The sequence below is a fragment of the Rattus norvegicus genome, chromosome 16 (assembly GCF_036323735.1).
Source record: "Rattus norvegicus strain BN/NHsdMcwi chromosome 16, GRCr8, whole genome shotgun sequence".
NCBI classification, from domain to species: Eukaryota; Metazoa; Chordata; class Mammalia; order Rodentia; family Muridae; genus Rattus; species Rattus norvegicus.
Window position 1 is genome coordinate 63,767,137 of NC_086034.1, and position 27,711 is coordinate 63,794,847.

General features: G+C 45.1%; 1 long non-coding RNA gene across 5 annotated transcripts; it reads left to right on the forward strand.

The window, feature by feature from the left end:
- On the forward strand, positions 1-27,446 carry LOC102553697 (uncharacterized). Of its 5 annotated transcripts, none has more exons than XR_010058433.1 (9): positions 176-314; positions 758-837; positions 1,088-1,160; positions 6,115-6,318; positions 8,064-8,219; positions 13,190-13,265; positions 17,841-17,966; positions 19,881-20,026; positions 20,973-27,446. It is a non-coding gene; the product is annotated as an uncharacterized LOC102553697 (long non-coding RNA). The 5 variants fall into 5 exon arrangements; XR_005494916.2 differs by having other exon boundaries at positions 183-314; positions 705-837; XR_596497.4 differs by having other exon boundaries at positions 1-837.
- Positions 27,447-27,711: the final 265 nt, after the last annotated feature.

Sequence of the window (27,711 nt, forward strand, 5' to 3'; positions counted from 1 at the left end):
GATGGAGAGAGAAGGGACAGGGACAAAGAGGGCACAAAAGCCGAGAATAGAAGAGCAAAAGCAAGAGAGAGTAAGAGGGAGAGGAGGGGGCAAGCAACCCCCTTTGTAGTCAGGCACAGCTACTGTTGCCAGGCAACTGTGGGGCGGAGCATACCTGGCTGTTGCCTGGTAGCTGTGGGGGTGGAGCTTAGACAGAATACCAACAATATGGGTAACGGGCCCACTTTGTCTGGAAAAGAATAATCTCCGCACTACGCAAAGGAACACACAAAGTAAAAGGAACTTGGCAAGGCAACTTCCGTTTTTGCAAAAGGGTACACAAGAAGCCAATCTGGGCTAACGAACTTACCGGCCCCTTTCTTTCCTGAGCTGTGGGTGGTTCTATGTCTCATCCCGTTGGTATCAACTAGTCTTTCCAGTCTGATGTGATTGACTGACCTGCACAGAGAGGGAATGGGAGGTTGTGGTGATTGGAATGAAAGTTGTCTGGGGCTGGGGATTTAGCTCAGTGGTAGAGCGCTTGCCTAGCAAGCACAAGGCCCTGGGTTCGGTCCCCAGCTCTGAAAAAAAAAAAAAAAAAAAAAAAAAGAAAGTTGTCTCAGAGACTCATACAGAGTGGTATTGTTAGGAGGTGTGGCCTTGTTGGAGTGGGTGTGGCCTTGTTGGAGAAAGTGTGTCACTAGGGGTAACCTCTGTTGTTGGAGATTCTCAGGCCAGGCACAGTGTCACGCGCTCGTCCTGCTGCCTTTGGATTTAGATATGAAACTGTCAGCACCATGTCTGCCTGCGTGCCGCCATGCTTCCCGCCACGATGACGCTGGACTGAACCTCTGAACTGTAAGCCAGCCCCAATGAAACGTTTTCTTTAAGAGTTGCTGTGGTCAAGGTGTCTCTTCAGAGCAATAAAACCCTAACAGAGTTCAGGCAATACAGGTCCTTGTTGGGCTGACAGGAAAGAAGTTTCTTATACACTTAACCCCGAGTAGGAAAATAGCACAGAGAAAAGACCTGCATAGCCTTGAGCGTGTCACTCACTCGCATGGTAAAATTTCTGAGTTAATATTGCGATTCTCTGCCTGCTTCACAGGGTTGTCTATTTGGGAGTCTAAACTTGGAATGTAAAATTTGAAACAAGAGGAAAAAATATTAGTAAGTGAGAGGTATGTATCTCTGAACTGAGAACATTATACTAGGGATCTTTCTAGCAAGAAGCCAAAACTTCTGTGGACCTCAAGGGAGAAATCACAGTGTTCGGGGAGCTAGCTAGAACTGGAATCCAGAGGGTGTTTCTATGAAGCCATATAATTTATTTATTTATATATATTTATATATATATAATTTATTTTTATGTAAGTTATTTTATATTAATTCATTTATACTAATTATTGTATATTAATTATTTTATAATTGTATAATTAGGCTCAGGGACCCCCCCAAGTTCATCTGACATGAAGTTCAGGTTTACTTTGTCAATGCAATACATTGCTCTTGACTCATAGTGGACGAGAGAGAGGTTATTCTGAAGCCAAATTAAGGGACCATATCACAGAAACATGGGCATAGATTATCTCAAGTCTGTGTGCCAACATGGAAGCCGATTCATGGGGCTTTTGTGGTAACAGAACAAAGAAAGGTGTGCAACAAGACATTTTAAAAGCACACGGGTAGAAACATCAGAGGCAGGTAGGCAGGCGGAGGAGTCTCGGTGACAGGCCTCGGGTGCTATCTGATGGCAGTTTAGCACTTTAATTAGCAGAAAATAGAGTTTTGTTAAGTAATACATTCCAAAAGATTTTCAATCGGTAGTCAGCTTGTTAGGTGTAAGGAATAACTACCTAAGGGGCTAATGGTGGCCCAAGAGACATCGTAATTAGGCTCTGAGTCGGAAACATTCCAAACTCTCCATGGTCCTTGGAATCTTAACAGCCTTGGATGCTTCATCTCAGGAATTCTTGTTCTCAAATCTGGGGCAGGAGGTACACATGCCTGAGCAGACCTGGCTAAGGAGCGGCTCACCCACCCTCGAGACATCACCGCCTCGCTTCCTGGCTCCAGATCTGTCCTAAAAGGTGTCACAAACTCTCGTTCTATGAGACAAAGCCCCTCGTGCTAGCAACAGTCTGAAGCCTTTTCCTTCACTGCTAATGAGACTTCTGAAGAAGTTCCAGTTCCTTGGGCTCCATTGTCCCAATAGTCCAGTAGCTAAAGGGCAGGACACATGTCTCTTTTTAGAATACCTTTGCTGAGGCTAGAGGGAGGACTTAATGGCTAAAAGCATTGGCTGTTCCTGCAGAGGATTCAGGTTGGTTCCCAAAACCCACATGGTGGCACACAGTGTGACTGTGACTCCAGTTTCAGGACTGGATCTGATATCTTCTGACCTCTACAGGCACCAGGCACACATGTGGCACACACATACACACACATACACACACACACACACACACACACACACACACACACACACAGAGAGAGAGAGAGAGAGAGGCAAAACACTCCTACACATAAAATAAAGTAAAACAGTCTTTAACAGATCTCTGCTCCTGCCAAGGCTGTTACACACCGAGCTGTAAAGGGTAGGGAACAGGAGGATAAGAAGCTAACTAAGGCAGGGTAGAAAGGAAATTTGGGGGGCGTGAGAGGGGAGAAAAGCCTCCCTCCCAATCCTGGAGTCTTACTAAAGCTCCTCACCAGCTGAGTAACAAGAATTCCAGCATAATCTACATTTGCTGTAAAACAGGCAGTTCTGTTGGGTATAGATAGTTGGTGTTAAAGTAACATCCAGACCCAGGCTCTGAGTCTATAACCTCATGAGGGGCCCCTGATCCTCTCCCCAGAAATCACCTAAAACCACAAACAAGAGTCTTATCTTTGCAGTGTAGATGCCCTACCTCCCTGCACTTCAGATCTGTTGTTGTCCTGTCTGATGTCCCCCACCCCAGCTCTCGGTGACCTCATTTAGATTCCTCAATCAAACCCCACCAAAGTCCTCTATGTAACTATTGAAAGAAGAAGGAGGAGGAAAAGGAAGAAAGGAAGGAAGAAAGACAGGAAAGGATGGAGGCAGGGAGGAAGGGAAGGATGGGGGACAGAAGAGGGAGGGGAGAAGGGCGGAGCAAAGAACTGGACCACGGATACATGGTTCGAGGTAGGAATGGCGTCAGTATAGTATAAAGTAAAGACCGGAACTCCTTGAGACCAAGAGCAGGCTATTGAGCTAAGTGAAGAGCACTGGGCCAGGCATTTGTATCTGTTTCCACCATGTTCTTACCATAGGCTTTTCTAAACCGCGCTCCATTGCTGTATAGAGCCCAGTCAGGAAAGAGGTTTTGTTATTCATGGAGTCCAGTCTTTCTCTGTCAACTGGCTTCCTTTCAATGTTAATCTTGACACAGCTTTCTCCAATCTCCATTCTCCTGCCACGGTAGGAGTGTCTGTCGGGAATTCTGCAGATTATATCTGAGTTTATGCTAATGAGGAAACTCAATATTGGCCCTTAGATAGATTCAAGGAGGGACTGACCATGATAGATAGATCCCCGGTAAATTACTAAAGGGGTTGAGCTCCCAGACTCACCTACTAACCTTTAAGAAAGGGGAGGGGACTGGAGATGAAAATTTATTTACACACAAAATCGTTTAATCTATCATGCCTGAAAAATAAAAACTATGAACACAGAAAGGCAGGCAAACTTCCTGGATGTTGAGTACCCTGGCACACCAGGGGAGTTGGTGTGTCCTCTAATCAAAAGTTTAGGGCAAGCCCTCATTTCCAGAAAAAACTAGGCTTAGTCATTGGTCTCCGTATGGGAAATAAAGAGACTAGTCACAGAAAACCACAGAGAAAAGAGATTTAATCAGTGCAGCCATTTAGGGAAGAACAAAGGATTCAGTGACCTCCCCACCCCACCCCCAGGTCTAACCTCAGCTTATGACATAAACATCAGCTTAGAAAGAAGAATATAGACAAAGGGAGAGGAATGGGTGTGGTCAAGCAATAATGGCCAAGGTGAGCTCCGTTAATCCTGGTTCTGCAAAGCAGGGTGAAGAACTCCTCACTGACTGAAGAAACAAGCTGGTTCTGGGGTGGGAGGGGGATAGCCCTTGTTATTGTAGTCATTGCCTGCATGAGCAATTGTCCTGCAAGGTTTTGTTATTCATGGAGTCCAAGGACTACAGATTTTCCTCTCCACTTTAAGCCTCGACTACATTAAATAGACGTGCTCCTTGATGAATATCATAACCATGTCAGTTCAAGCCCCAGCCTGGTGCAAAATAAAGGCCGCTATCATGGTTGGAATATGAAATGCCCCGCTTCGGCTCCTGGGCCCTCAGCTGGTGACGCTGTTTGGGTTTGACACCTGGCCCTCAGCTGGTGACACTGAGAAGGTTGCAGACCCTTCAGGAGGTACAGCTGTGGGAGGAAGCGGTCACTGAGGTACGCCTTGAGGTTGTTTGTAGCTCGCTCTAGTTTCCTATTTGCTTTCTCTTCCTGATTGGCTGAGCAATGTGAGCCAGCCTTCTGCCCCTACCCACATATTTTCCTTGCCAGGAAGGAGCATATCCCAGTAACCTATATGAGCCAGCATAAGTCCGCCCTGCCCTAAGTTACTTTTTGTCACGCATTTTGGGACAGCAATGGGAAGGGTAACTGTTCTCGTCAACTTCACACACACTAGAGTCACCTGGGAAGAGGGGACGTCAGTTAAAGAATTGCCTTCATCAGACTGGCCAATGGGTATGTCTGTGTAGAGTGGGTTGGCCTAACACTGCTTAGCACGGAGCCTGTGGGAACCTGCACCTAGTTCATTCCGATTGGTAAGTAAACCCCAGCCAATAGCAGGGAAGAAGAGAGGTAAGGGGGTGGGGCAGGTTGAGGGGAGATGGTGGTGGTGATGGTGGTTTGGGTTTCCCAGGCTGGAGACCTCGGAGAAGGAGAGAAAGGGGAGAAAGTAGCCATGGAGGAAGAAGAGGTAAAAGGGCCAAGAAAACGTGGCCCGGAGGGCTGCTCAACTGGGCCAAGAGCAGCCAAGATGGAGCATAGAAATTAGGAAGTAGTAACTCGGAGTTATAGATTAGGAAAGTGGATTCTAACAGCATGGAGGGTAGGCAACTGCCCAGCTACTGTGTTGCACACGGCACATTAAAAAACATAGGAGGTTGGGATTTAGCTCAGCGGTAGAGCGCTTGCCTAGCAAGCGCAAGGCTCTGGGTTCGGTCCCCAGCTCCGGAAAAAAAGAAAAAAAAATTGTAAAAAAACATAAAGGTTTTGTGTGTGTGTGTGTGTGTGTGTGTGTGTGTGTGTGTGTGTGTGTGTGTGTGTGGTTTCATCCGGGGACACAAAAAGGTCAAAGGCGGGAGGGAACCCCGCACTGGGATTTATTAAAATATTTGTACTACATCTGTGGAGGCATATTCTTGATGAGTGATTTATGGAAATGTTCAGTCTGCTGTGGGCCGTGCCACTCCTGGGCAGATGACCCTAGGTGGCAGGTGGAGCAAGCCACAACAGGCAAGCTAGTGACCGTCATTCTTCCGGGGTCTGTGTTCCGCTTCTGCCTCCAGTTCCAGCTTGAATTTCTGCCCTGACTTCCCTCAGTGATGCGCTCTGAGAGGGCAGCGTAAAGAATAAGTCCTTCCCTTTCCAGGTTGCCTTTTGGTCAAAATGTTTTATCATAGCAATAGAAAGCAAGCTAAGACCGAATCGAAGATACACAAAACAACAGCGAAGAGGCCAGGCTTCCTTCCGTAGTGCTTTCAGATACGGTGAGGGCAGAAGTAAGGAGTCAATGCTTTTAGCAAAAGTAATTTCTAAATGCCTGCTGTACTCAGATCCCATTGACGCCAACGTTCCTATTACCAATGATCAGATTCTGACCAGCCTGCTCTTAGGTTCTTGGCCTCTTATTCAAAGAACTGAAATAAAGGCCCAAGTGGGTTGAAATGATAGCACAGAGCAGAAGGAAATGTGCTCTTAAGAGTGACAGTGGCTGGGCCATGAACACCCAGGCTGCTGATTAGGAGTTCAAGAGGAAAAGTTTGTTGGTAAGGTACAATAGCATGGGTGGTTCCCTGTTCTGACTGACAGCTTAAGTCAAAACTTTTTCTATTACAGATGCTTCTTCTCATGATGTATCTGGATTTAATCATATGCACACTCAATTATGCATAAGCATAGTAAGGTACTTAGAAGAAGAAGTTTACTTTATGGTATATGTACTACAAACCAGACTAGGTTGTATCAGCACATTTCCCATGGTTCCAAGTTTATTAGAGGAAGTGCTGGGAAGGAAACAGATATTAACAGGAGGTTGCTAAGGTGAGTAATAATTAATATTGTTTAAAGCAGATAGACATGTAGCCTGGTATCTATGGTGATCCCAGGTTGCCAGCAGGTTGCTAGATGCATTGGTAAAATGTGTGTGTGTGTGTGTGTGTGTGTGTGTGTGTGTGTGTGTGTGTGTTTGTGTGTGTGTGTGTGTGTGTGTGTGTAACATGCAAGTAAGAGAATGAGGTTTTCAAGTGCATTACTGAAAGAGGGGTGTGTGAATAGTCCAAACCAAGTGGAGTCCCTGGTCACTAAACTATCCCCTATGCTTAGAGGACAGTCTAGATTTTATTCTGGCTACCTATTTATGGCCTTCCTAACAAAGCAATGACAGTAAATATAGTGCTTTCCTGAGTTCTGAGAATTGTAACATTTATCATATTTGGAGAAACTCTATCATATACGAGAAACTCTATGTTTAGAGTCAAATCAAACAGCTGTTTGGATGCCCCGAAGACCCTCTTTGTGACTAGTATCAGAAGGAAGAAGCGACCTTTCCCTTTAACCTGTGGTTTGAATTCTACACAGTTAATGTCAAAATCAGTTTGTGCTGTAAGACCTCCAGTTGGAGTCTGAGATGTTATCGGATCTTAATGCAGGACCCAATTCCCTGGGCTTCTCCATTAGAAAGACAGTAGCACAAGAAACAAATGCTGCCCCTGACTGACCCATCAAGGAGTAGGGAGCCAGACCAGGCAGCACCATGTCTTCAACCAATCCTGGAATATTATTGCCTTCCCTTCCCTAGGACTCTGTCCTGCAAAACAGGTCAGCTTAGCAATAGACAAAGGCACCTAGAAGTTCAAGATATATGGGTGGCCAGCCCTGCTCTTCACAACCAGTCCTTACACGAGGTCTCAGGAATCGGTCTTGATTGCTTTTAAATTCATACAGGTGTTTGCCTACAGCTATACATCTCTGTCTGTCTGTCTGTCTGTCTGTCTGTCTGTGCACAAGTGTGCCTGTTGCCTGTGAAGCCTCAGAGCTCATGGAACTGAAGTTATGTATGGGTGGTTGTGAGCTGCTAGGTGAGTGTGCTGGGAACCAAGTCCGAATCCTCTACAAGACAGGTGAGGGCTATCTCTTACCACTTAGCCATCTCTCCAACAGAGAACAGCATTTTAAATAAGCTCCTTCCGGTGATTCTGGTGCAGCCAACAGATAATTGTCTAAGTCAGCACCAGTCGCATGGTCCTGGTCCATGATGATGAGAACTGCCCAGTTTTCATTGGGAATCTACTGAGTCAAGCGTTCCATTGGACAGACTGGGATCCAGTATTTTTAACAAGCATTGCTGGGGATTCCTAGGAAATATAAGAAGTTGGTAGAGTGAGACCTGTAGCAGTTGCTTCCCAACTGAGACTCTAGGGCCATCAAGGTCAGCCAGCAGTACCAACAATAGGTGACAACTTGTTAGAATAGTGAAGTGGCTCCAGCCAGATCTCTTCAATCAGAAGCTCAGTGTGGAGTCTAGGGACGAGCAACAAAGCAAGCCTTCCAGGTGTTCAAACGCATGCTCAGTTTGAAAACCACGAAGCTCTAGAGACCCTAAGGTCTGAGCAGCATAGACAATTTGTCTGTACCTTGCATAAGCATTTCTAATCTCTGTCTTCCCTGAATTTGGTAAAGAGATCTTCCTGGAAATCCCACAACCTAATCCTCTGGGTGCTTTGATGTGATCTTACTTTTGATCCTCACATCAACCTCAAGACCCTCCTCTCTATCAACATTGACAGAAAGATCTATGTACTCAAGCCAAGTCAGCATGGAATGAAGACCTTCTCAATGTTAACTTCAAAGCAACCAGATTTCCAGAAGAAAAATCTCTACATTCTGTACGAAACTTCCTCATTTCTGAAGCTTCCTGGGCACAATTTTTCTCCTGTTGACAGGTAAGAGTATTTGCTGGCTTGCCTGGGATGGGTCCATGGGCTTGTTAAAACTCATAAACTCATATTGTCAGCAAGAAATTGGGAGTTGAACATGTCCTTTCTCACTTCATCAATTCAGAAACACTGTGGACCAGAGGGAGGTAATAACTTTTCAATTGCAACAGACATGGTAACACTGAGTTTGTGTAAATGCTTGATGAAGACCTTTGGGTGCTTTTGGCCAAGCCACACTACCTCAGATGTTCTCAGCAAAGCAAAGAGCTATCAAGTACCTGGTTCTCTAATCTGTAATCGGTAACTTCAGTTGGCCTTTCTGACGATCTAGGTGTACTCAGGGAATTCCAAATCTTTGGGAATGGGGTAAGTGTGGATTCAAGACAATGAAGAAGAGGAAGAGAGAAGAAAATAGTTTTCCCATCTGTTCAAGCTTCAGGAAAATAGCTCTTGATGTAGAGCCTGTCCTGTATGCTCAGTGCTTCTGTCATAGGCCAGAGTCCCCTTAGCACTTCTTGGTCTCATTAATAAGGGAATTTCATATCAGGGACAGAAGGGAGCTCAAAGACAGGATGTTGTGATTAGAGAGTGTGATCTATTGGTCAATGTAAAGGTGTTGGAAAGTGGAGATGCAAGAGTAGGAGATAGGAAGCTACCCTTTTAATAGAATAAAAGATTTAAAAAAAAAGATATGACTTGGAAAACAAAAGTGAGCCCAACAGAAACAGGAGACAATCTGGGTACACAGGGTTTTGCTCTGGTAGTTGAATTGAAGGGGCAGAAGAGTTGCCATCTTCCATTGGTGACTAGGGCTCTAAGAAGTAAAGTAATGTACCATCCTACAGGCCAACTGTTGAAGAAGCATTTAGCCTTAATCTTGCTCAGTTTAACTTTGGTAGTAAGTTGAAAGTTGTTCTCTGTGGTCGGGAATTTAAGATCGAAAGTGGGAAGGAAGAATTACTGTACTTCCTGTTAGGGGCTTCTCTCTAGCTCCATGGCTATTTGAAAGCTTCCCCCATGATTCATCTCCGACCTTACAATGAGCTCTAAGCAACCTGTGGCTCTTTATCCCTCACCTAAAGGCTGGTGCTAAAGTGTGTGTCTTGAGAGTTCAAAACCAAACACACTTAAAAAAAGATTTACTACTTTTCTATTATTTTATGTGTATGAGCGCTTTGCCTGCATGTTTTTTATGTGTACCCCATGAGTACCTGACATTTGCAGAGGTCAGAGGAAAGAAGGCTCTTGTGAAAGTGGGGGTACATAGATGTTAAGGGTGCTTGGAACCAAGCCTGGGTCCTCTGTAGGAGCAGTGAGTGCTCTTGACTGCTGGGTCATCACTCTAGCCTCACGGATTAAATTTCGTAATCACTCTAATGTTCGAATTTTTGCAGCCTTCGTTCCTATGTCTCCTTTATTATGTCAGAGCGTTGTAGCTCAGAGGTCTTCCCCAGTCTCATGTGGCTCCAATTACATCACTGATGAGTTACATTATTTTCTTTCTCTAAGGCTCTGAGTAAGATCCATTTTCTTGTCTCTCTTCTGGAAGCTTCCCACATGACTTGGCTCATGACTCTCTTCCTTCTGGCCCAAACCTAACATGGGCAACTCGATTTCTGTTCCCATTACAATCCATCCACACCACAATCACGGAACATTTCTGTCTCCCTTTCTCCTCTTAAGGACACTTGATATTATAACAAGTCCGCCCAGATACTGCAGGTTTACTTTGTGTAGAGTCCACAGATTGGCAATCCTAGGTCCATCTGCAACCTTAATTCTCCTTTAATATGTAACATTGTATTTGCAGATCCCAGGAATTAAGATATTTGGAGCGTGTTTTCTATCACACTGGTCAATTGATATTTTTATTCACCCTGTCTCTCATGGTCTTCTCCACTGTCTCTAACCCCACTTCTTCTTCCCAACTATCCTATTTCCCATTCTCCCTTGATACATTATGTCTGTGATCCAATGAGTTTCATTAGGGTTTACAGGAGCACGGAAACCTCCTAATGGTTACTCCGCTAGAGAAAATGTCAATGTCTCTCCCACCCTTCTCTCCCCTCTAACTCTGAGGGAAGGGCAGAGCTTCATGAGCCCCCAGACTCTTCCCCTGGGATAGCATGCTGATGGGCCGGATCTTGTGCAGGTCTTATACAAGCAACCACAGCCAGAGCTGATTTACTTTTAATCAAGCTATAGAAGGCCAGAGCTTAAAACTGAGTTTCAAGCAGCTTGAAAATCTTTCATGATCAATGCTTGAAATCTGCCTTCCTTTTACTTATTTTACTAATTAAAAAAAAGTGACTTCTTTCCCAGATACTTCTATCCTGTATCCCAGACTACTCTCCCTCTCTCTAAGTCCAATAAATTGCCCTCAAGTTCTGCTCTGTGTCTTTTTTTATGTTTGTATGTATGTATGTATGTATGTATGTATGTATGTATGTATGTATTTTTAATCCATGAGACCAAAGAAGTCACAGAGAGAGAGAGAGAGAGAGAGAGAGAGAGAGAGAGAGAGAAGAGAGAGAGAGCACATTGATCAAGTCCAAACAATAAAGTAGGAACAGAAGTGAACCCTTCACTCCAAATTCCAGGCTCTTCTCATGAATCTGCTTCCAGCTAAGTTGCCCACAAAGTGCGATTTCTTTCCATTCCTAAATCAAGGATTTTAACCTTGACTGCAGATGAAAATTATGCAGGCTGTAAAGATATGAATAGTGGTTGTTCTTCTTCCACATCTATCCAAACAGGAACGCTTGGAATTCAGGATGGGAGCACAGGGAGCTCCGTGGGTAATGCCACTGTGCAGACGGATGAGAACCGCTTTTCTAAATGGTTAATTTCCTCAAAATAATTGAGCTAACCAGGAATAGATTCTCTTCTTTGAGCTAATGGTGGTAATTTAATTCATTAAATTTCCCAAGCCTGTGATTGAATTATATTTAAAAGTTGGAGCAGAGAGAAATGGGAAAAAAAGAAGAGTTAGTTTTTGCTTAAAAGTCCATCTGTGGACATGCACATAGACGGATGCCAAGAGCTCAGCTCAGGAACCTGCTTCCAACTGCACCCCACTCCCAGGGTTCCCTGAAACAGGGTTACATGAGTGCTTGAAGAAGGCAGGCAGGCTTAAGAGGAGCTAAAGCCAATGGAAAGTTCATTATTCCAAACATTATTTTAGCAAGACAAGATTCCTCTTTAAATTTGAGGTTTCTATTTAAGGCATCCCCTATCATGCTCCCAAGTTGAATACAGGAGACGGGCATGGTCGTGTTAGGTTCTTGAATCTCAGCCAAGTTACAGAATATTCATTAAAGGCAAAAATAGATCTTTTAAGGGAGGTCTCTCTTTAAGAAAACAGAGCCCTCCTCCTCCCCAGTGAAAGTTTCCTCCTGTGAGCACTGCTTCTGGGAAGTCTCCCCTTTTGGCTTGGTTCCCTAAATGCTCCCTTTTACAAGACTTGGGAACAGCTACACTCCTGTTAGGAACAGATAGAGATGGGGGGATGAATCCCACAAAGCCATAAAGTCTTCACCTCAAGACCAAAGTATCCCTTAACCCCCACCCCACCCTAACAACATGCTGGTGGACCTGGAAAATCTACAACAGCACCACATCCCCAGAAAACAGCCAATAACTTCAAGCCAAGCCAAGAAGGAGCTTACAGATAAGCACCTTCCGGGGCAAGGTCCCTGGCTGAATATTTTCCCATGCCTTACATATTTAAAAGACATTTATTCAGTGTAAAATTTCAGTATTATAAATCTATGGTTAGAGTGCATTTTTTTCCCCCAGCAAAGCCCTTCCGGACAAAATCCTGGAGCCGCTCACCACCTTTCCAGATGAAATGAGAAAGTTCAAAAGCTACAATTCAGAGAGGAAAACGTCTCCAAGAAAGATGTTAAGTTGCCAGAATTCTTAGCCTGGAGGAAGTGACTGTAGGAAATTGTCAGCCATTGTCTTTCACAGACTACAGAGAGATTGCATGGCAAGCAGCTAAGGGCTATTTTACAAAAAAGGAAAAAGAGAAGAAGAGAGGGAGGGGGAGAGGGGGGAGAGAGAGAGAGAGAGAGAGAGAGAGAGAGAGAGAGAGAGAGAGAGAGAGGAGGGAGAGAGGGGGAGAGGGAGAGAAAAAAGGAAGAAGGGAAGGAGGGAGGGAGGGAGGGAGAAAGGAAGGAAGGAAGGAAGGAAGGAAGGAAGGAAGGAAGGAAGGAAGGAAGGAAGGAAGGAAGGAAGGAAGCTTAGTCCAAATGCCATGGGAGAGGTTTGGAGAGACCACCATACCAACTTCACAGAATCAGCAAAAATTCTCTTCTTTGCAGCTTTAAGATAAAAGACAACACAGAAGGCATTGCTGCATCATTACCAATATTTTGTGTATGTGTGGGGGGGGTTAATGAAGACTTTACAGTGACATTTACAGTAGCATGACAGACTCATCAAATGGGGAACCCCAACTAGCTTGCATGAGTGAAAATCTAAGGGGCAGGCTACAGGGATCTCTGGATTCACAGGTTCACATTAAAGCCAGAAGATTATATTATGTGTGTGTGTGTGTGTGTGTGTGTGTGTGTGTGTGTGTGTGTGTACATCTTTGCATGTATGTGCACATGTGGAGATCAGAAATCAGCATCGAGTATCTTCCTCCTAATACTCTCCACTTTATTTATTGAGGCAGGGTCTGTCACTGAAGCTGGAGCTCATCACTTGGGCTAGACAGGCTGGCCAAGGAGCTTCTGGAATCTGTCTCCACCCCCAACCCTTCTAACCACCCCCCATCTCTCACTATAGGCACAAGCAGTCATGCATGGTTTTTATGTGGGTGCCAGAATTTGAACTTAGATCCTCATGCTTGTCCATCAAGCGTTTCACTGATGGACCAATCTTTCTAGACCCTATGTTGTCTCTTTCCTATGTTCATCCTGCTTAGCTTTGTTGTCTCAAAAGCTTCTTCAATATCTACATTCAAACAGGGCCCAGCCTGGACCACTCGAAGGCCAGCAGAGAACTTCTCAGTCAAGTCAGGTTGAGTCACAGCCCCACGTAAAGGTAGGAAAATTTATGCTGGCAGAACCCAACAATCCCTAGACATTTGAGGAGCCAACACAGACAAAAAGGTGAAACAGCAGAGACAACTGCAGAGGACACATCATACACCATCACCCTATGCTTGGCTCCAACTGGGAGCTGAAAACTAGTAACAAAATTTAAACAGACAAGAACATACCAATCTCCCCAAATGATACCTCAGTGTGTGAGCCTATGTGTCTGTTTATGTGTACATGTGTGCACAAACATCTGTGCTGAAGACACATCTACTCTCTGATGCCTTCTTACATTGTCCCAAAACAAGAGTCTACCTTGTAATCAAACCAGCAAGCAGCCCTAAGGATGCAGTCTACAGAGGTGAACCTTATAAAGCACAGATCCAGCTAGAGGAAAGCAGAGAATGGCTTGGGAAAGATAGAGAGAGAAATGGGAGATGGCTAGTGTACCATGGGGACTTAGAAGATCCATTCATCTTCAAGGTAAGTGTGGCTTAACTCACTTTTAGAATCTTTCCTCCAGTTGGGGATTTAGCTCAGTGGTAGAGCGCTTGCCTAGGAAGCGCAAGGCCCTGGGTTCGGTCCCCAGCTCCGAAAAAAAGAATCTTTCCTCCAATATCAAAGGTTAGGAAGTCTACATCTCTCTCCTGGAGTATGTATATGTGTGCCTATGTGTGTGCATTTGATGATGTATCTAGACTCAGAAATCAGACTGAGCTGGAATGTGGCCCTGCAGCTCCCTCGAAATGATTATGGACAAAAAGTACTTGATTCTGTCAAGCTTTAGTTTCCTCATCTATAAAATGAGACTAAGGGACAAGAAGATGGCTCATCGCATAGAGGTGATTGCTGCCAATCGAGACAACCTGAGTTTGATCCCTGGGGCCCTCATGGAGGAAAGAAAAAAAACATGATTCCACAAGTTTTCCTCTTCCACATTTACGCATGGCACACATTCAGCTCCATGCACATGGTGTCCACATACCCACAGACACAATAATAAATAACTGTGTGGGATGATGTCACAGGTGGGGCAGGTACAAGATAGGAGGAGGCCTGTCATTGGATGAGAAGGAAGGATGGGCGAGAGAAAAGTTTGAAGGAGGAGGAGGAGACTGGAACGAAGAGAGAGGAAAAGGAGAAGCCGTGGCAGGACAACAGAGGCTGACGTAAAGATTCCTCTCTGTGTATTTACAGGTTGTTATTAATGTCCTCAAGGGATGGATGGTACCGAGCTTTGTATGTTTAAGTGGGCAATTATATCTTATCAATTGGGTCAAAGGTTATTGTGTTGTGTGTTCTTTTATGTGATGGTTTGAGTGTAGGAAAGTGTGCGGTGGCAGGAGACACTGGGCCGCCGCGGAGTTGGGATGTGTTTCCGCCAAGATATCTAGCAGGTATCTTGGGGCACCTCGGTGCAGGACCTAGAGAGGTAAAAGATCACTATACATTTTTTATTTTTTATATTTTTACAACAACATAACTGTAGTATAAATTTTATTTTATCTATCTTATTTATTATTATTATCTTTATTATATTTCAATGTGCCATATAGGTGTTTACCTACATGTATATCTGTGTACCACGGCTGTGCTGGCTGCAGAGGTCATAATGAGGCACCGTATCTCCTGGGACTAGAGTTATAGCCTATTGTTGCAGGATATTTGATCACACCGTGAACCCTGAGGTTATGCTGTTTACTTGGGGCGGGGGGGGGGGGCTGTTTTATTTAGGGTGTGGCTCTTTAGCACACACCTTTAATCCCTCTGGCTGGAATTAAGACTTGTCCTTAGTATATCTTTAATCGCAAACAATGAGAGTTAAGTTGTAGGCGGTGGCTCTGATGCTAAGATCCTGTTCCCCCATTGGTTCTTAATCCATCAATAAAGATGCTAGCAGCCAATGAGCTGGGCAGAATGGGCGGGACTTCTAGGTCCCTGCAGGCAAACTAAAATTGGGAGAACTGGGGAAGAAGGAGGCTATAGTGGCAGGAGATAAAGCCAACCAGCCTTGTGAGTTTTCAGTTGGAGTGGCCAATGGCCACTCTATCCGGTTATGCCTGACGTCACAGGGGAGGTTTAGGAGTGCCCAGTCATCGAGTTAGCAAAGGCATTTAAGATTAAGTAGCGTGCGTGCATGCATTGTTTCTTGTGGATCCAAGGGCTGGTAGCATGGTCTACCCGGAGCTTAAAGTGGGGAGTAAAATCTACATGCTGCATCCTTGTATGTTTGAAAGTGCTGTCTAGTTGAGTATCGGACAAAGTGACAAATCAGAGAAAGACTTGACAGTATAAGATAAGCACAACTCTCATGAGAACGGAGAGGTGACTTAGAGCAGGACACAGGAGAAGGGGGCAGTTTTACTGGGACAGTTGTACAGACACAGGTTGCAGAGAGAGAGCAAGCTAGACACAGGTAAAGACAGAACAAACCGTAGAATGAGAAAGAGCAGAAAATTAGAAGAGATTGCTGTAGTTAGTTTGAGGCCAAGCAGAACAAATCAGTTAGAAGCTGAGAGAAGCCAGACTGAACCAGCTTGGAGAGGAGTTTGAACCACAACAGCTTTGACCAGCCAGCCAGAGCTCAGAAAGAACTAGGAAGGGGTGAGCTCATTCAGCAGCAAGTCTCAGGGGCTGAAAACACTCTAGGCCTAGATTAGATTGTAGAGGCTAGAAGTTTCAAGGACTAGGTCTAGGTTAGCAGATGAAGGCAGTAAGCCTCCACGAGGACAATTACATCAGGCAAGTAAAGGTTAGTTTTATTTGTTGTGAGTGGCAATTGAAAAGTTCTCAGGGAGAACTTTCCCTCGGGATGGAGACCCTCCAACTCAATGACCAGACCGAGACCACAGGATGCAATCAGCAAGAGGATTTGGTTTATTGTCGGGATACACAGGCACCTGTGGGTGCTTCAGTCACTCGGGGGACTGGCGCGCCCCACGGAACCAAGGATGAGCTTTTTATAGGATTCTGGGGAGCAGAAGCAAGCATACAGAAGCAGATGCATGGTTACAGGGATATAATTGGTGGATTCTAATGTGGCAAGGGTTCAGCCCCGGGGCAAGTTTCCTAGCCACCTTCCTGGAACATAACGGCTGACTCGGCCCCCCACCAAGGTGTGGGACCTCTCCCGGGGCTTTTCTCATTGTCAGGCGCTCAACCGCAGTCGTCCTGTTGCCAGGCCTTCAACCATACACATCCTGCTTGGCAGCCGCTGTGTACTCAGTGTTCTAACCTTTCCCTGAACCAGTCATCTTAAGTACAGCCTTGCAAAATGGCGTTACTGCTGCTAAGCTGGGGTCTTTCACTATGAGGATTCTGGGAATCAAACCTAAGTCCTCTGAAAGAGTAGCCAGTGGCCTTAACTACTGAGCCATTTCTCTTGATGCAGTAAAAAAATCATTTTCTATCAGTTCCTGCACTGGATCCGCTGGCTCTGGCTGCTATTCTGCCACGCAGTTCACAAGCCGTCCTCTCCCACCTGTCTCCCTTTTAGTCACCCCCTCCAAGTGGCCCTCTAGGCGGTAGTTACCATGCCTGACACACAAACGTCTCGTTCTGCAGGCCCTGCGCATTCTCACTCCGCGAGGGTAACAACCAGATCCGCGTGCTCCAACTGCCTCTCAGCCATTTCTTTCCCACACTGTCCTCTTTAGCCCGGTAAATCAAAGTTCCAGAAACTCGTAATTTAGCAATTAGATTTACATGTTAAATTCTCAATCCATAATTCAGCCACCCAATAAATTCACTGCCAACTGATAAAGATATAAACCGCCCACCTAGACAAGATAAAATTGATCTAGTTGACCTAAACCTGAACTATCCTCCTCCATGGACTCCATCTTGATTCCCCTCCTTCCTCCTCTCTCCCGCCTTACAAAAACTTTGTCCCCACCCCACTCTCTACTGTCCAATCATATATAGCCTTGCCATCAAACTACATCTTCAGCCACTGTAATATAAATTTTAAAATTAGTATACCATGAGCTACTTTAAAGGGGATTTGTGTCATGAGATCGTAGATATAATATGCTCAGCCCAGGCACAAGGCGTGAACACAGGGAAGACCGTCCACTTGGGACTGGACTTTTCTGAGCAACATTTGAACAATGATGTCTGCCTGTCTCCCAAGAAAAGACAAGTTTAGGACCAGCTGCTTCTAAATTCAGATGTAGAATAAAGACAGACAAGAGTCTCAGGCCGGCTAAGAGTACATCAAACCCACATATCAGCAGCCACCTTGAACAGAGTGTCTTCAAGGTGCCCTCAGATAAGAGGATGATAACTCCTTCACATGTATATGACCAAGGGCAGTTTCTGGTCACTTCCCCCAAGCCAAATGCTTGCTGTGTATAGGATGGATGATGGCTGGCAATGCTGAAGAGTTGTGGAGATAAAAGTAATGTCATAAGTGAAGTTAACACCACCAACTCTACCCTTGGAAATAATTAACATTAAACGTTTTATTTGTATTTATTTCACAACAGTAAAAATCATGTCGTTCTCAAAGATATTCTCCCAGCAACAAAACAAAAAAACAAAACCTATCGGAACAAAACGTCTTCTTTTTTTTTTTCAGTCTGCTGAGGTCACTGTAGCAGAGCCAGAACAGTTGAATTGTATAAGCCACAGAATTTTATATCAGCGCTACTGTGAGGGGAAGCCTAGATCAAGTCTTACGCACTGAGAAAGGATGTCATATCTGGTAAGGGCTCGCTGGCTGATGACAGGCTAATTCCCTGCTGTGTCCTCATATGGCCTTTGCTTGCTGGGTACATGGTGTGGGGGAGGAAGAAAGGGCATATTTTCTTTCTCTATTGGACAAGGAACCAACTTCTATGACTTAATTGAACCATAAGACCCTCCTAAAAGGTCTATCTGTAATCATACTGACATTCGGGTTCAATTCTCAACATGAAAGTCTGGGAAGAACACAAAGCTGCCAATGAACCCTGGTCCCACAAGTCTCCATGACTAAAATTCTCCAACCACCACTAAATACTCTTAGTCATCAAAAGCCATGAGTTCAACCCCATGAAGCAACGCCTTAGAAATGTGTGCATACACTCATGCTCACCAGAAGTCCTGTACATAATATTCAGAGCCCCTGACACAAGACAACCAGAGCGTATCTCCTATGAGACAGAGCAAATTCTAATACAACCCTGTACCCACATGGTCCACAGAATTGAAAATGACCCGCAGTGTGGGTGAGTCTTACAGACGTAATAGAAGAAGGGAAAACCCAATAAAGTACATCGTGTGTTACTGTATTGACATCGAGCTGAACATTAGGTAAAATCATGGTCTCGAAGTCAGGGCTATGCAGGGGCTAGGAGAGAAAGCAGAGCGAAGGCTCTGGGGTCCTGGGCCTGTCTGCTGACCTACTTCCAGATCTGATGCTAGCTGCACGTGTGTGTAAGCATTCCTTGAGCTCAGGCTGTGTAATCTCTGTGCTTTCCTCTAGACAAGTGAACTTGAGCATTGCAGAGGTTAATGGCTTAGGACCAGTGCAATTACACATTCCACGTGTAGCTTTTGACTCCCCGTCTTAACTACATATAGCCTCCCTGACAGTGATAACTAGCAACTGGCTGACCAGAGCTTTACTGACGACATAAACAGGTATTACATGTATTCAGTATGCCATAAGTGGTTAGATACAGTGAAAGATATGACGTGCGAGAGCACCAAGAGGTCCCTTTTTACTGCCATGTGCAATTTACTTAGGGGACGAGCTGCTTCGGCAGAATGATTGGCGTTACAGGGCAGATGCTTGGTACCTACCCTGGGGCTCACTGCCATGGCAGCAGGAAATGATAATGGAAAGATTGCTGGAACCCATTGCTGAGTGTTAGATCTGAATTAGCCCCGTTAGCTCTATCCAGGGAAGGCTTAGCTCTTAGCCTGAGGTGCTATCGGGAGGTGGGGGATAACTAAGAAGAAGGAGAGGCGTAATATAAGGAAGTTAGTGTTGACGTTTTTTAGCCTCTTCCTGTTTCTGTCTTTGCTACTTGGTCACATGAGGTGAAGAGATCTCTGGCCCATGATCCTGCCATGACATACTATGCACCCAACGGGTCCAGAGAAACAGGGCCCAAACACTGAAACCTCAAAACTGAGGGAATATTGACCTTCCTTTCCTTGTGTTGACTACCTCCTGTGTTTTGTTTCAGTTATGGAAAGCTAAGACACCCATTGAATAGTTCTATGCAGTATAATTAACACTGTGCCATTTCTGTGTGTTTGCATCCCCTCAACCGCAGCTGGCACCAAGTATAATCTGAATAAAATTCTTGAATAAAATTTAGCTTTTTACAACCTACTCATGTCTTTTATGATAGTCAACAGTTATAGTCGTCTACCTACATACTATATATGTTAACGACATAACTAGATTTTTATTAATTTGTACCCATACCTCTAGGCTCCACAGACAAGTTTTTTGTTGTTTGTTTTTGTTTTTATTGTCACAATTCTCAAAAGACTGTAATTCATACTATCAAGACCTGCCAAGTTCCAGCCTGTGTTGATTAAAGGTCAGCTGGACATGCCCGATTTTACTAAAAGTTCGTTTTCACAGAGCCTTCCGTCCCTCACACACTGAAATTTGTTTCAGGGCATTGCCCTTCTCCTTTAGGAGGGCCCGTGTGCCTTTTGTAGGCCCAGGACATGAGGTCAGGATGGGAAACGACACAAAAGGACGGCTAGCTGCAAGGCCTCATGGGAGAAGGAGCAGCGTGAGGAGACCCGGATGCAGAGCAGGTGAGAGAGCAGAAGCTTCACTGAACGGAGCCTAGGCAAAGAGGGCCAAATTAATACAGAGTAAAAGTTGGGCTTTGGGGGAAGGATTTTCTAAAAGAGATTACGACTGATAGAGTAGAAAAAAGAAATTGCTTTGGCAGAGTCATTTCAGCATTGCAAATGCACAGAAGACGATCTTCGGAGGGAACGTGGGTTCACAGAGAGCAAATGCAAATCAGGACTGGCTGGCTTCGTTCTCATTTGCATCTGAATCCGCGGAACAGTTCCTGCGAGACAAGAAGTGCAGAACGTTCTGTCACCTTGCCCAACAGACAATGCTGTTGCTGCTGCTGTCACCAGCCGCCTGTTAACAGCATTACCAACTTTGAAAGCTAAGGGAAGTGGATATGTACTCCACACAGACAGGATCTGCTGTACTTTTTGGCTGAACCTGACTGGACCGTTTGCTAACCAGACACTTTTTCGTTTTTTTTTTTTTTTTTTTTGAGCTCCAACCTATGGCTCTAATTACTGTCTTTGTGCACGCAGGACCAGAGGTATGTGTCCCGCTCTGCACAAAAGATGAAAGCTGGAGGAAGGGAAGACTGGTGTTGGGTGTGGGAGTCAGTCTCGCACCTTAACTGGGAAGGTGGGCTAGGAAAAGTTTGCTTGCTCCAAAGGAACGCTGAGATTTGGGGCTTTGTTTGTTTGTTGTTTTATGTTATCATTACCCTTGTCACCTTCCCATGATCAGTCACGAAGCACTAGGCACTGATGTGTGACTTCACACGCATCGTGTACTGTTGGACAACTCTGATTATTTCCAGGATATTGTAAGGCGGAGGCTCAGAAACAATGAATAATTTACCCAAGGACACACAGCCACTATATGAGAGTCTGGGGTTCTATTTCGTGATTCCAGAAGTCATTTTCACTTACTTCCTCATTTACTCCTCACTCCGTTTAGCTGTCTCCAGAGCAATTACAATTTAGAGGAGATTGAGAGACCAGGAAATGAATCCAAAGGCCAGAAAATCAAAGCGAAAAGGCAATGACATTTCCAGGAAGGACAACGATACAAGAGGAAGATTTGGAATATCCCATGCAAAGATCTCAGTACTCTGGTTGCCTGTTGCTAGTGTTTGGATGGGGTTTATGCCCCGATGATTTATTCATCGACTGCTTGGTTGTTAGTGTGACAATACTAAGAAGCGACAGACCCTTAGGAGACAGAGCCCGCAGCAAGGTAATTAGGCCATCAGGGAACCGATGCTGTTCTCATGGAGTGAGTCCTTTCCAGGGAGGTTTGCTTTCTACCCTGCCCTGGGATTTCTTCCTCTTGCACGTCCTTCTGCCGTGATATCATCTACCATAACGTGATGCTGTAGGAGCTCTTGCCACAATTAATGCTGTGCTATGTGGGCCAGGTCAAGCATGGAGAGAGAAAGAATTCAGTGCCAAAAGTTTGATGAGCAGGGTTGACTACCAGTGGGAAAACGTATCCAGGAACCAAGTCTCCAGAGGCAGAGGTACTGTGAAGTAAGGTTGCAGGACCTCGTTGGTAGAGACGCTTTCCAAAGACCTATGCCATACACTGATGATGTACCCATATGGCGACATAGTAGACAACATAGTTCCCCTTGACGTCTTAACTCAGGCGGTTAAATTTCGTGCTGTCCTTCCAACTTCCCCTCCTTCCTCCTTGCCCGTGTTTCAGGAGGCCCCGAGCATCCACAGACCTTTGAGGTATCTAGCTGAGGGGAATCTGAGTTGGGGATACATTTAGACTGACTAAACGGGATATTTTCTTAAAGTTCTGACTAGAGTACATGCATAGCCTATCCCTTTGTAAGGGTGCCCTTGGGGGTATGCATGCTGACTGCTGATTTGGCCAGCTTCCTGACAAGGATTCAGGTCATAGCAAGATAAGAGTGAATTCTTGGGACTGGAGAGATTGCTCAGTGGGTAAAGCGCTTCCCGTACAAGCCTAAGGACCTATACTCAGATCCCCAGAACCCACATAGGGCTCAATATGGTGCATGTGTCTCTAAATGTCAGCTCTCCACCAGAGACAGGAGAAGCCCTGGAAACTTGAGGGCCACCTACGCCGGAGCGGTCAGCAATAAACGCCAAGAAAGCGAACGAGGTGGCCGACGAGAACCAACATCCAAGGCTGACCTCCGACCTCTTCCACATGCTTGTAGTAGGAAATGCTCATCTGCGTATCTGTGTGCTCAGGCACACGCACACAGATGTCTGAACAAACAAAAACAGGGAGAGAGAATTTTCCAGAACAGTGGAGAAGAAATAAGTTTTGACATGCTGGGATCCAGCCTCATTTAGGAACATTCTATATTACTCGAGGAAAACTAGAGGATGCAGTTCAGTCCAGAATTAAAGTTGTATCCCATCAGGAATGAATATGCTAAATGACAACATATTCAGGTTTAGTTCTCCTTGCGTGTTTTTTTTTCCTTTGGTGGCAATTGTATGAAACGAAATTCCTGTGTCATAGGCGCCATCCTGAAGCAGGACTGAAAACAGCATGTCAGTGTGTGAAGTTGGGAGTTTTTCCTTCAGCCTAATTACCCACGATAGGAAACACGTTCTAACACTGTGTGCTAGGAGAAGCATTAAACTGTCTCCTTAATCTACCCACAGAGATATTATAAAGCTGTTGCTGTATGAAGACGGGATCAAAGTAGGCAGTCCATTTTTTTTTAAATGTATTATACAAAAGTGGGTGGGAAAAAGGATTTTAAGTAAAAATATTGTCACTTTTTATAGCTTTGGGGATATTTATAGCATTAGTCACTTTAAAAAATTTATAGTCTCAAGTTCTTCTTACATGCCGAATACATATTCATGTTGCATAAAGCTTCAAGTTTGTCTTCTTACAAGACATTCCTTAGAGAAAGCTCACAAGGCCAAATACATGGGAGCTTTAAACTCCATCTCTGCTTTCTCCCCCTGGCTAAGGAAGGTGAAGCATGAAGAGAGTTCACGGGCTGCCTCAGAGGAAGAGTTTCCCAGCCACCTCCCTGCACCAGGGTGGGAGACTGTTGGGTGCTTCGCTCTCTCAGAGGAGGGTGGAGGCAACCATCTGGTAGATGTTTGTTCTTGAGGTCAAAACATGGCAACTCACAGGTAAGGCTGTGAAAATGTCTGTCATGTCCTCTCCTGGCTGATAAGTTTTTGAACGGTGAGCAAACTCCCGTTTGAAGCAATAGATGGTCTCAGAGCCCCTGGAACCAAAGCATGCCTTGCTCCCCAGAAAGCGGGGTGACATGTAAGATGGCTGAAAGAAGAGAGGCTATAGAGGGAGTAGAGCTTCTCCACTACTGCAGTGAAATAGCAGAGGCCACTAGCTCTGTAAAGGGAACCGGTTTGTTTTGCTCAAGATTTGAAGGTTCAAGTCCAAAACAAGGCAGTCCCCATGGGTTTAGACTTCTGTCAAAGGCAGCATATCCTGGTGGGAGCCGTGTTGAAGAAGGTGCTGAGATCTTGAGGTAGGAAGCAGACAGAGAGACTGGTCACTGTCAGGACATGACCTATGGCTATCCTGGGTTCCATTTCTCCAAGGTCTACAGCATCTCTCAGATGCTCCATAGGGAGCAAGCCTTCACATATGGGCCTTTAGAGGAATGCTAACCCAAACTATAGCAGTCAGTAGAGTTCATTTTCTACAGTTCTGGAGTGAAGGTACCTCTGCTCCCATGATGCATTTAGCCCATCAGTGTCCTAAAGGAACTTGGTCTCCCACAGCTTTGAGGTTTGTTGTTTGGAGTTTTGTCATGGATGGGCGCACAGTGACCTCCTTCACAGAGGACTGTAACCCATCACACCTTGACTTCCTTGAGAATTAACGCCTGGGAACAAATTCAAAGTAATTATCTGGTTATGAGATGACAGGATTAACCTTTAAAGTGGATGCAATGACCATGATTTACATAATCTATTTAATCATTTTTCAGTAGAATTAATATTTAGAAGGCAAGTGGGGAGAAATAAATTACAGCTTACAGCTTTCTGTGAATACCAGGCTCAGCCTCACAAAAGGATAAAATTAACATTATCGAAGGTATCGGACATATTGGGTGCCTCGAGCAATAAATTAGATTACGGGGTAATTAACAATCCTTCCAGAGTCTTTGTGCAGTATGAATTCATCCAGAGAGTAAACAAACAGAGCCACAGCTAAAAGGAGGTTTTATCCACCATTCCCCTAGAGATACAATCCCTCCCTGATCTGATTGGAGGAGAGATGAGACATTTGACAGGTCCGTCCGTCCCATGCACACAGACCATTTGTTTAAGGCACTATCTGGATTGTAACCAGCTGGAGCAAGCTGGAAAATAGCTGCAGAAAATTTCATTCTAACCTGGGTGTGATTCTTGTCATTGTCTCCATTCGGAATCATTACAGACAGGCGTCATCAGTTTCTTCTGTTTCCAAAGACACCATGGCCTAAGGGGGGAGCGAATACAGTGGGTGGCTCTCTAGTCCCAGGGAAACCTGGAGCTTTGACAAGTCTAGACACATCCTCATGGATTCAGACTGAACTTTCCAGACCAAAAAAAAAACTGAAAAACTTAAAGAATAGAACTGGGGTGGGGAGCAGAGGTCAAGAAACCAGCACTTTGCGTTGGTAAAAGCAATTTGCATAGAAATGTCATTTCCCATTAAAACATGGAAAAGCAGAAAAGGGAACTCTGGAGAGATACAGAAGTCCAGCCATTAGGAAGGCAGAATGAGGCATACAGGAGAAACAAGCTGCTCCTCTGAAACAAAGACATTGCAGTATCCTGCTCCAAGCACCGTGTGGCTGAGCATTGCTTTAGGCCTAGTCTAGTTCCAGTGTCAGCCCAGAGTCACTTAACTAAGCAAGTCACTTAACCTCTCTTGCCTCAGTTTTTCCATCTGTGAAATGGAGAGCTTGGTACGATCTACCTCACAGGGTTAAAGGGGTGACGAAACGCATTAATATATGGTAAAAGGCGTTGGGCAGCATGCGTGACACTCAGTGAGAACTCCATAGAGCTCAGTTTTATTCTGATGTACACCTAACGCCTTTTCACCCAAATCAGCTCGCGTTTGTACTTTCCTGTAAGAAAAGCCCACAGTCGGGGCTGGGGATTTAGCTCAGTGGTAGAGCGCTTACCTAGGAAGCGCAAGGCCCTGGGTTCGGTCCCCAGCTCCGAAAAAAAGAACCAAAAAAAAAAAAAAAAAAAAAAAAAAAAAGAAAAGCCCACAGTCGCAGAGCATTACAACAGCTGGACAGGTAAGCTAGGTCAACTGCGAAAGAGCATGGAGGACAACGCTAAGCCAGAGAATCAGGTTGCAAGTTGCTGCCCTGACAGTTGCATGCTGGGTAAAAAAGGAGAAGCATATTGATAAGCTGTACAAGGCAACCGTCATGGAAGCAATCCGAAGGTGACGGCGTTCTCTCAGAAGTTGCCTGAGGCTTCGGTCTACACCTAATAAGAAACTTGAGACTATCAAAAGTGGCTCCACTTTCCTCCTCGGGCGAAATTGTCTCAGATAAGCAGAGATTGCCGGTTAGGGTCACACTCGGTGCTCAGGGGCTCTCGGAAAACATTCTGCCAAAGTGACGGATCTACTTGTTTCGTGGCTCGTCTTCAGCTCCTCACAAAAGCCTTTTCAAGGGAGAAAGATGGTCCAATCTCTTTGAGTGCAGCCTGCTGAACATTTTTCCTCAAAAAAATATGTCCCTATTATCTTTTCTCCAACTCAGCCCAGAGCATTTTCAGAGACACCGGTGAAGTCAGCCTACTCCATAAATTACACAGAGAAAGTCTTCATCAAACTCTTTCACTTTTCACTCCCTGAATCTAAGTGGAGAGAGAAGACTGCAAGTCTCGTGCCTTATAAGGAGCACTAGAGGACTGGAAATTGAACGGGAAGTGGGGAGGTGGGTGGGGCGGAGGGAGCTACGGTCCGGACAATGGCTTCCTAGGTTCCCAGCTCCATCAGAAGTCCTCTTTGCGAGTGTAATAATGATGAGGTGAACCACAGGGCTTATAACAGTGAGGGGTCTGTGTGCCAAGCACTGTGAGAAAGCCCTGCGTCACCAGTGTCTGGGGCTTCAGCTCTGCATGATAAATTGCAATATTTCCCATATTTTATAGATGCATGCGTGATCTTAGAAAATCTAAGCAGTTTGTACAAGATTACAGTGTTGGTAAACATCAGAGGTAGGCAAGAGTCACCTTCTTTTTACGAAGCTGTGTGGCTTCTGTCTGCTGATTGACTTCTAGACCTCTGTAGTCTTCTTCAAATCACTAAGACATCTCCTCTCTTTTATGAATAAGACAACTGACTGCTTGTGGTTTGGGCAGAGTCTTCCCCAGAGGGTGTATCAGGATGGGATGAGAATTAACAGACAGGTTAATTTTTAAGAAATAAAGTTTAAGTTTGAAGAAATAAAGTCCATTCTTAGTCTTCTTAAAAACAAATAAGAAACAGGAAACTGAAGATTCTAAGCTGCGAGGGAGAGGGATGGTTGTGTCTGCATAAAGGGAGCTGGAGAGACATGATGCTCCTTTATTCCCCCACAGCGCCTACAGAAAAGATGAGCAGAGGCCAGGCCAGAAGAGACTCCACAGCTATTTATTCTCAAAAGAAAGAGCACTCGACGAGATTCATCGTCTTGCCACTAGCAATCTTCTAAAGCATTCACACATGAGATCTTGCAGACAGGACAAGGACAAATCAATGAGGCCCAGGGCGTTTGAAACTGTCACATCTCGCAAATCTGTGCTAGGTCACTGTCTGCCAATGCAGAATCTCTCACTGGCTCTCGGCTTGGCGTTCTGTGCTCTAACAAAGTATGACGCACCATCAGCAACTACACAGGGCTCCCAAGAGCCAACATGTTGCAAATGGAATGGACAAGACCCACTGGGCAGTCAACATTCGTTCTTTAAGAAGACAGCTCCATTTCCATGCTCCGATGCGGGCAGTACTGGGTATTTTTCATTGTTTCTTGGCTGAGGGGAAGGAGGCTTCTTCTTATCAAAAGTTAAATCTCCAGTTGTCATTCAAGGACCAGAATACAATTAACAAATTGCAGGTGACATTGTTCAGTCCATCTGTGTCTGGAAGAGATGTTTCTTCTGGGAACTAGATGTGGAAATACAAATCATAAGGGAGAAATGGGTTTCATTTAGTGAGGCCTTAAACAGACTGCCCCGGATGCTACAGTTGTTTCTACCAACTCTTTAGGTGTGTTCAACTTGACACTCAAGCTAGAGTCATCAGAGAGGAGAGCGCCTCAACTGAGAAAATGCCTCCATGAGATCCAGCTATAAGGCATTTTTCTCAATCGGTGATCAATGGGGGAGGGCCTAACCCATGGGGGGGTGGTACCATCCCTGGGCTGGTGGTCCTGGGTTCTGTAAGAAAGCAAGCTGAGCAAGCCAAGGGGAGCAAGCAAGTAAGCAGCATCCGCCCATGGCCTCTGCATCAGTGTCCGCCTCCAGGGTCCTGCATTGCTTGAGTTTCTGTCCGGGCTTCCTTTGGTGATGAATAGCAATGTAGATGAGTAAGATGAATAAACCCTTTCCTCCCCAGCTTGCTTTTTGATCATAGTGGTTTTTTTGTAGCAAAAAGAAACCCTAAGACACCATGCTTATAGGAAACAATTTGTTGGCATTTGTTGAGATGTGTTGGTTCTTTCAAAACC